The sequence below is a fragment of the Eurytemora carolleeae genome, unplaced genomic scaffold (assembly GCF_000591075.1).
Source record: "Eurytemora carolleeae unplaced genomic scaffold, Eaff_2.0 scaffold207, whole genome shotgun sequence".
NCBI lineage: Eukaryota > Metazoa > Arthropoda > Copepoda > Calanoida > Temoridae > Eurytemora > Eurytemora carolleeae.
The window spans coordinates 94,360-105,531 of NW_019396121.1; positions in this window are offsets into that span (position 1 = coordinate 94,360).

Sequence of the window (11,172 nt, forward strand, 5' to 3'; positions counted from 1 at the left end):
GGGGGAATATTCCCGGGTCCATTTTCATTGGTTCATGGTATTCTTGGGCCCTCTCTTAATGAACATTTCTCCGTTCTTATCCTGTGTATTCAAAAGCTTTGGATCTTTGGTCATCCTAAAACCTTATTCCAATACCTTCTAATCCTGTCGGAATTTATTCATTAAGATATATAAACTCCTAGCCTGAACCTACCCTAATCCTATCCTAAATATACTCCTAACCAGAACCTATCCTGATCCTATCCTAAATATAATCCTAACCTGAACCTATACTGATCCTATCCTAGATATACTTCTAACCTGAACCTATCCTGAACCTATCCTAGATATACTCCTAACCTGAACCTATCCTGATCCTATCCTAGATATACTTCTAACCTGGACCTATCCTGATCCTATCCTAGATATACTCCTAACCTGAACCTATCCTGAACCTATCCTAGATATACTCCTAACCTGAACCTATCCTCAACCTATCCTAATATAGTCCTAACCTAAACCTATCCTGAACCTATCCTAGATATATTCCTAACCTGAACCTATCCTTATCCTATTCTAGATATACTCCCATCCTGATCCTATCCTGATCCTTATCCTAGATATACTCCTAACCTGATCTTATCCTGATCCTATCCTAGATATACTCCTAACCTGAACCTGTCCTGATCCTATCCTAGACATACTCCTAACCTGAACCTATCCTGAACCTATCTTAGATATATTCCTAACCTGAACCTATCCTTATCCTATTCTAGATATACTCCCATCCTGATCCTATCCTGATCCTATCCTAGATATACTCCTCCTAATCTTATCCTAGATATACTCCTCCTGATCCTATACTAGATATACTCCTAACCTGAACCTATCCTCATCCTATTCTAGATATACTCCTATCCAGATCCTATTCTGATCCTATCCTAGATATACTCCTCCTGATCTTATCCTAGATATACTCCTCCTGATCCTATCATAGATATACTCCTAGCCTGAACCTTTCCTGGTCCTATCATAGATATACTCCTAACCTAAACCTATCCTTAACCTATCCTGGATATACTTCTAATCTAAACCTATCCTTAACCTATCCTAGATATACTCCTAATCTAAACCTATCCTAGATATTCTCCTAATCTAAACCTATCCAAGATATTCTCCTAATCTGAACCTATCTTGATCCAACCCTGAACCTCTCCAATATTCTCCCACCATTATTACTAATCAGGCACTGTCTTTACTCAACTGTTGATATGTTAATATTTTCTCATAATATCTTAGAAACCATCCACCCCTCTATTTTTCCATCCATCCACCCCTCTTTTTTTATAATCCATCCACCCATATTTGTTTTATCTATCCTCCCATCTTTGTTTTATCTATCCTCCCATTTATTAGTTTATCCAAATTCCCATTATCCATCCATCTGTATATATTTTTTCCATCAGTCAATTTATACCTTTGTTCATCCACCTTGGGATAAACTTTTTCACATATTCACTATATCTATACTTGGCTATCCTTTTTCTCTCGCTTTCATTCCAATAGTCATCCCTCTCATCTGATCCCTGTATCCAGCTAAACCTATCCCAGCTCATGTAAGGATGCCGTCTACTGGTTATTGTTGTGGTTTCGCATAATAATCTTTGGTTCTCAAGCTAGCTCTTCATCCGGCCATTCTCTTCTCTGCTCAATCTTCATGCTCCGTATTTTCACACTCATTACTTCTGTTTTTATTTCTTTTTGTATTAAGCACTCTTAACCTCCCCCCCCCACTCAAACCGTCTTTATTTTACCTTCCTCCACTCTCCTCTCTCCATATTTATCCCTCTGAAGTTTTTAGTTTGTAAGCCTACACTGTGAAAATAAAAACAGGTATCACCTATATTTGGGTCATTTTTATTCTAAATAAGATATGTGACAAAAACTGTTTTACTGGGCGCTGACAGCTTTTATCCTATTCGATTCTGTCCCGGTCTATATTCTATCACATCCTTACACATATTCTATCCTATTCTATCCCATCCTATCCATATCCTGTCCTATCCATATTCTATCCTGTCCTGGATTCTATATTCTATAGCGTCCCATCCATATTATATCCTGTCCTTTCGATATCCTGATTCATTCTATCCCATTCTTCCATAGCCTTACACAGTCTAACCCCTTACTATCCATATTTTAGTATATATGCTTTCCCATCAGGTTGCAAAGACGAAAGGATCAAAAAGGTACATTATTCTCAAGCAAAAATGTTCCGAAATAAATCAATTAATAAATCTGAAAGATGTTTCGTAACATTTTATAGATTATTGATGTCGTCATCTAACAATGAATCCAAAGTCAATTATTATGTTGCGTTTCTTATTTAAAACCGATCTAGTTGACACATAGAACCAATAATACAGAAAAAACACTAGACGTCGTCTTTTCAAGATTTTGGGGTTTTCCGTTCACAATAACCCTGTGGCAAGAAACAAAGGAGTTACGCGCATACCGCGTTGAATTACAAGACAGAGAGAGAGTATGCGCGAAACTCCTTTGGGCCTATGCCTCAGGGTTTTGTGAACGAAAAAACCCTAAATCGTGGAAAGACGACATCTAGTGTTCTATCTGTATTGTTATTAATCTAAACATATGACACATGCCGCGTCCGTATGTTTGATAACACAAACTGACGCTAGTTAGTTTTGTAAACATTGATGTTATTTTAACGAAGCGTGAAGATATAATAATTTTAGTACAATCCATTTCTATTGAATTCTATTAAATAAACAATCAGATTTTCTTTTTTTTTACCATTTTTCAGTCTAAAGAAATAGAGAAACTATACCAAAGCATTACATATCTTACTTTCAAAATATAGTTTAACAGAAAAAAATATAAAGATGTGAATATGTATACATAATCTATTACAAAAGTGGAATCGCTTCGGTTGAAAAGGGGTTGAGTACCCACAACATTGTGGAACGGCTTTTGGCCGAATAAACATAAAAGTTCTACACAGGGAGTAAGGAATAGAAGGGAGATATAACTGACGCGGTTCGCCCTACAGCTACTATTTGAGTATACATGCTTTGCAGACGGTACTTCATGTGTAAAAGAAATATTCAGAATAGGTTATTGTTTACGCGGTAATTGTACATCAGACAAATATTTCTTATTCAAATGAAGTACCGTCTGCAAAGCATGAATAATCATATGGTAGGGCGAACCGCGTCAGTTATATCTCCCTTCTTTTCCTTACTCCCTGGTTCTACATCAGAATTCAGAAGTAGACAATTTTCACCTTGAATATAGATATATATATCCTACTGTAGTAGAATTCTTGATAACATTTATTTTTAAATTCAAAATGCCTATTATTCTATTTTTTGGCTCCTTTTCTCAAAGTTAAGAAATATTTTTTGTTTATATATCAAATGTGCCTTTTTGATGCTAGCCAGTTGCTTAGTTATTTATAAAATTATCTTTAAATATTACTTGATACGACAAGTAGAAGTTTTTTAAGGGTACTAATTAATCGCCAAAAACTCTAATTTTCTAATCTTTAATCTTTTTCATCAGTAAACCTTTGATATTTTAAACTTTGACATTTTGATCTAGCATAATTCATAGTTTGAAATATCAAAGCTCTACGCCATCAGGGTGCAAAGGTATAAGGATTATAAAATTAGAGTTTGAGTTTTAGTTCTCAGTTTCATTGGTCAAAGCCCCCCGGGGCCTTTACGCTCCTACTAATTTCTCCCCGAGCAGAAATGAATTCGATGTTTTAAAGATTTCATTGACAGGTCAAGCAAATGTTTGTTCAATGGTTTCCGGGATTACTTGTGTAAATTGTTAAATTAATACGATATGTTGAAATAAAACAGTTTTTTCAAGTCTAGAATTTTTCACATTTAAGTTTCCCCAACTTGAAACACGTTCTTATTTTCATACCCTTGGTATCAAAACAACTCACCTCAGAATAGTTCCCAACCTACCACCTCCCATGGAGTTAAACTGCTCCAGGGAAAACCATTTCCTCTCTCAGCTTTTGTCAGTTATCACATTCTTGGTTTTATATTTGTTTCAGCAATTAGGGATTTCAATAGAAATCATTTGTCAAACTTTATTCTCTTTTGTCAACATCCAGACTCTGTATAATCTTTATTTGAATAAAATAATATTTGATCTAAAGTAATTGATACAATTTTAGAGTAATTGTAGTTATTGTGCCTTGCTGGCATATGGTTCCGCTTTAAGAAATTAGAGTAAGTATATAGAATGAGCAATAAAAAGATTTGCGTACACAAATGATCAAATGCGTCAGAGAAGAGAATCAGCAGATTTGCATTCATTTAGAATATAAACTTCATTTAAAAGAAAACTCGAAAAGGGAGGAATTGAATTTTTAAAATACACTGAAATTTTCTAATCTCTATATCTTTGCAATCTAATGGTGTAAACCTTTGATATTTCATGCTTATATTAATAGTTTAAAATATCAACGGTCTACAACAACAACGGCTTGCAAAGATATAAAGGGATTGGAAGATTTGAGTTTGTGACAAAGACTTAATTCCTTTACGTTCTGCATTATAAAACATATTTATTTCAGTTTACAGAAACTTCAATTTGATCCAGTAATTGGTTAAGGACCGAATTTAATGACTTTGAGCTAGGTCGCTAAACTACTTGCCGCCGTGGAGTTTACATCTATAGGTCATGGACAAAACTGAAATTACCGATTCAAGATACTGGGTTGAACCGTCTCTATACCTAGCTCAATTTCATCTTATTTGGTCCACGGTCGCAGTTTACTTAATTTTATTTAAATTCTTAATTCTTATTCTGCTTTTTTGTTTGTCATACTATTATCATGGTGATGGTTCGTTCAATCATTCAGATTTAAAGCTGTGGGTGATAAAAAAAATCTCTTCATATATTTTTCAGTTTCAACAATGTTTGTGTTTCATGTTTGTTTATTTAAAAAATTAGACATTGTTCGCTATACTTCAAAGTAAAAGTTTATATAATGGTTATTTAACGGTTTTAAATTGACAGTTGACATTTCAGGCAGGAGTAGGAACATTAAACGAAGAGTTACTGTAGATCCCATACTCTGATATCAACCTGCATTTTAGAACAATAAATTAGGATTAATTATTTAAATTCAAATATAAATTAAGGTTCGTTAATTTGGCGACATGTAGAAATACAAAGGCCGAATTTAATAAATTTGAGCCGCGATTAAATTTGATACATTCAAATGATCGCTCAATTGAAAATCGCCGCTCAAATTCATTAAATTCGGACACAGTAAAACCAACAAACCCCCGAGGAACTAATTCCGGATTGCCTATTTCCGAAAACTAATTCATAATCGTACATTTTACCGAAAATACTTCAATTTTAAATATGATTCCCATTTCTGTGAGGTCAGACATTGACTGTAAGAAGGTTGCAACGCTGATTTACCTGTTCGGTCTTCGGCCAAGCAAGCTTTTTGATAAAAATTTGAACAATTAAGCATTAATTTGCCGCTTTTTCTTCGTCATACTTTCTTTTCAGCGTTTTGAATGAAAAAGTGAAACTATGGAACTCTGTAAGTTAAAAGATTGTTTAAGTAAAGACCAAAACTCAATTAATCCCAATTGCAGAAACAGAACGCAAATGTCCTGGTAAGGATGCGGGAAAATTAGGTATTTTTTCAGAAGTTTGTCATGTCTCCGACCTAACTTCGTTGAGTCTTTGCTACAAACTCAAATTTTCCTATCCCCATCTTTTTGCAACCTTTTGGTGTAAACCTTTGATGTTTTAAACTTGGATTATTTGTTCTGACATAATTCATAGTTGGGAATATCTAAAGTTAACAATATAGTGTTGCAAAGATAAAGGGATTTAAAAATCCGAGTTTGTGGCAATGAAGTTGATCCTTGTAAGTTTATACAGTCCAATTTCCTTTACCTAAGTAATATAATATGAAGTACTGTTTCGCAACAAAGACTAATTAATAAACAGATTTTTAAAGTAGAAATTCTTCTAACCATATATTGTTCCTTCATTTTACAAGTATTTTTACTTTTCGCCAATAACACCATTAGAATAGTCCATTCCTGATATATCTGTATATTTATAACTCAATGTTTCTCTAGAATAAGCTAATAGCATCAATAGAATAATCAATCTCTGATATATCTCTATATTTAGAAATCTATGTTTCTTTAGAATAAGCTAATAGCATCTATACTAGTCCATTCCTGATATATCTGTATATTTATTAATCTATGTTTCTTTAGAATAAGCTAATAGCATCTAGAGACTAGTCTGTTCCTGATATATCTGTATATTTATAAATCTATGTTTCTTTAGAATAGGCTAATAGCATCAATAGAATAGTCCGTTCCTGATATATCTGTATATTTATAACTCTATGTTTCTCGAGAATAAGCTTATAGCATCTAGAGACTAGTCCGTTCCTGATATATCTGTATATTTATAAATCTATGTTTCTCTAGAATAAGCTAATAGCATCTAGAGACTAGTCCGTTCCTGATATATCTGTATATTTTTTACTCTATGTTTCTCTAGAATAAGCTAATAACATCTATATAGTCTAGGGCACAATACAGGAAACAGTATAGAACTTTAATTACCGTCCGTAGCAGATTACTTGTTAGTGAATTAATGATAATTAGTGAAATTATTAGAGATTTGTAGATTTTATATAGTGTTGTTGATTTACCTTTAGACCCACTTTTTACTAGACATATTCCTCAAAACATGACTTAAAGGGACTGTACGCGTATTTTCAAGTGACCTTTTATCCTTTAAAAAGATTAGCGTGTCCGATTCCCAATGGTACTCTTCAAACCTTTATATGAGTAGCAATCAAGGTGTAAATTTCCGATAATTTCCTTTGTTGTTTCTGTTGCATAAATCTTGAAGTCACTATAAGACAGAAACCACAATTGAGAATAATCAATTATCAGCCCAAAAAACAAGGATTACTCATTCATCCTAAATTATAGAAAGGTTTAATGGTAGTGCAGGATCAAACATTCCACTCTTTTAAATAACGCCTACAGTCAATTTAAATAAGATATTGATAACATCAATTGAGATTGATAAAGTTTTCAATTGGCGTTAACTTGTTATGTTTACTGAGCAGTTAAAAGTTTTTATGTTGAGTTAAATTTAATCTCTTTTCTTGTGAAACCCAAAGAGATGATTGTTCATTCGAAACTTGGAAATGGCTTGAGAAAAGGACAGAAGAAACGTGCGAATACCATATGCTGACATTTTATACTTTTTGTTGTTTCTTATTTTCAAGTAATAAAACCTATATACTACTTTCACTTTTCCTAAACATACTTTTAATAAAAAAAATAATATTTTTTTATTCGAATAAAGTTAACGTTTTTTCCCTATAAGTAACATAAAATTGGATAAAGTTCATTTTATTGGTATATAAGTGGAATAAATTAATCGAATCTTTGCAACAATCTCTGATTTTCTATTCCCAATAGTTTTGCAACCCAATGTCGTTTACCTTTTTGTATTTTAAACTATGAATTCTGAGGCCAAATTTAAAATATATAAGCCGCGGTTCAGATTTAAGTCGCGACTCAAATATGGTTGGTTCCACTTTGAATTTTTCAAGATTTAAGTCGGCGGTCAATTAAAACTGGTTTTTGGGGGATTTGAGACGTGGCTTAAAGATAGGGATTAGAAAATTTGAGCTCATGGCAAGAAATCAAATCTTTTAATAAAAGTTATTCATTTTTTATTTAGTTATGACTGTTATTAGTTAAGAAAAATAATATTTTTGAGATGAATAGGAATTATTTGCATCATTTTTGGCTTTGTAAAATGATAAAATACAGTTAAAATACTTTACAGATTTAGGGTTGGCCTTAATTATTGAGAGATATATATAATCACGTAGATAACAGTTCAAATTCTTTACTTTTAATGATTAAATGCACGATACTAAAATATACAAATATATATGTTTAGTCAACACATTTATATATCTTATACATTATATGTAAGGTTCACGTGGAATTAAGGGTTCTATCAATATTCCAAAAAGCTATAACTTTCAATCACAATTTGACCCATTAAACATAATTTTTTAGTCTTTTTTCTTAAATAATTTTTTGTATAATACAGAATAAACAAATCCGTAAGGTAAAAGATTGTTGAATTATAAACCAAAACACGTTTGATTTCAAATAGAAGAAACCGAATGCTGCTCCCTCTGGTTAGTTCGGGGTGGGTTGGTAAGATCATGATATGTACATTGGTAGGCGATAATATCAATACAATGAAGACGAGTTTTGATTTAAATTTTGATTTATATCAAGCTGTTAAACAGCATGGATACACATTAACATAGAAGCTGTCAATAAAAAAGCTTTTCTTTGATTACTTGAAAACTTATATTTCGAAAAAACTTGTTAACAATCAAAACTTAAATAAAAAAGTCGTCTTCATTGTATTAATAGCCTACGCCAACTACTGTATGTAAACTAATAAAAAGATATTGTTTAAATAAAATGGCATGGTAAAAATACGGATTTCAGTTTAAGAAAAATGAGCAAATTTATCAAAACTTGAACGTTATATGCAAACCTAATTAAATTCGCAATTCAATTCTTATGGCGCGTAATACAGTGTACTTACTGCATGTTAGTTCATGTGCGTAAACTGGATTAGTTGCACATACATGTATAATGTATGTAGTGTATGTAAATCTACATTAAATGTACATACATGAATGTATGTAGTGCATGTAAATCTACATTAAATGTACATACATGAATGTATGTAGTGCATGTAAATCTACATTTATGATTGTCTGACAGTTTCTTAATTTCGCAGGTTTCATATCTTTCTCTTCCGTAGAATAAAAACATCTTTCCTTTTCCTCAATATAATTGTACTTGGCATGCAAGGAACCTGAACAACAAACTTTTAAAACTTACGTTTTATCATTTAAACTTTTCCGTTCTGAAGAACCACAGTAATATTGATAAACTCTTAACCTGTATAGGAATACATATGGACTGTACGGATACCATACTAGCTCGGGAACCCAGCGTTGCCCAGGTTACTCATAGTTACTCCCGCCGTTTACCCGCACTTGATCGTAACTTACGATTTAAGGTATTTTTCCCAATCAACTTAGAATCTCAAAACTAAGCTAAGGACATTCCCGTGGTTTTCCCAAGTTCCCCAATCAAAATTAAGACAATTCGGTCATGGGGTTTCTAAGTTATGAACGGACAAACAAACAGAGATTATATATATATATATATAGGTACACGTAATTTTTAATTGTCCCTTCATACTTCAGAGTATTTTACAGGTCCTGGAGTCTATTTCATAAAAATGTTCAGGTTTGACCGAGTATTCTCCAGGCCCTGCAGTCTATTGTATAAAACTGTTCAAGTTTGACCGAGTATTCTCCAGGTCCTGGAGTCTATTGTATAAAAATGTTCAAGTTTGACCGTGTATTCTCCAGGTCCTGTAGTCTATTGTATAAAACTGTTCAAGTTTGACCGAGTATTCTCCAGGTCCTGGAGTCTATTGTATAAAAATGTTCAGGTTTGACCGAGTATTCTCCAGGTCCTGGAGTCTATTGTATAAAAATGTTCAGGTTTGACCGAGTATTCTCCAGGTCCTGCAGTCTACTGTCTAGCCAAGGCCTAGACATGATAATTTGTATGATAACCCTCCTTCAAGCTTCAGGGTTCAATGCTAAATAAACCTTTCAACACAAATATTTGAAAAACTAATAACATCTAAGAAATTCTACATTTCTTCTAAAAAAGAAAAAAATGCGTGAAAACCGGTTATTTTGAAGAATTGGAAAAGATAGTGACGAGATGATGATGAGCTATGGACTAATGATAGGACTGATTAATTATCCCTAGACTTGTTATCCATGCACAATGCACAGCTTTTTAGCTCCTGTAACTGGACAGGGGATGGGGGGGGGGGGGGGGTTAGGTTAGAGACGGGAAAGGGAGAAAAGTGGTTTAACTTAATGTTGCATGGGTCAATTGCAATTATTAATACGCCCCCTGACGCAAAAACTCATGTTTGAAGGGTATCTACAATAGAAATGCATGGATAAGAAAAACTGGATGAAATAATTATCTCAAGAAGAAAATTGAGCTCTGGCCAACCTTGCAACGAGAGCTGATGACTGTTAAATGGTCGGAACTAAATTAAAAGGGTTAACTTATTTTCTCCTCTCTCATTGATCGAGAGTTAGGAGATATGAAAATAGAAGAAGTAGTTCAACTTATTTGAACCGATTTAGATTAGCGTCATTACTAAAATAGTGGTTTAGGTCGTATAGTTCATTAACATAAAAAAGGTTCAATTTAAGTATTTCAAACAAAAACCAACAAACGAATAGGTTATTTAAGTTTCTATTAAGACCCGAGCTGGGAACTTCAGAATGGGATACCATTGATCCCGACTGCTTAATCCGAATATCCAATGTGGACACTTTTGATTTCTTGCTCAATCCACTCTTTTTTGAATTACAGAAAAATCAAAAACCGTTTTTTAAAATTAAGAGTCCTTCTCGTTTCTGTCTTAAATGGCGCGAAAATTTCAAATTTACCGGCTTCCGATACGCGACTTCATCTAGTTGAATTTTATACACTTTTGAGGATACAAGTACAAAATTATGTTATTCTCGAGATCAAGAAAAAGAGGATTAAGCATTAATCTCGATATCCACCATTCTAAAGTTTACAGCTCCGGACAGTTTTACCTTTAAAGTAACTCGAAGCTTAATTCCAAGTGACACTCCATGCAAAGATGGAAATGGTCGATTTACAATGGTACCCTTGAAACCTTCATGAGTTCAACAATTTGGAAAATATTATTGTTTTTTTTCTAGGGTTAAAAAAGTTAAATAATGATAATTCCTATATGTTTATCTGCAGTAGAAATGTTTTGTATAATGTTTTGTACTGTGAGTTAATAATTTATGCAAAACATCAAAAAGGAACTGAAAATATTTTACGCTATCTAAAGACCAAAATAAAACTATACTTTCATTAATAAAATCAAAACTACACTTAAATTCCGAACAAAAACTATAAACTACCAATATAGTTTCTCCCAGCAATAACAAACAACCAATATAGTTTCTACCAAACTACACAT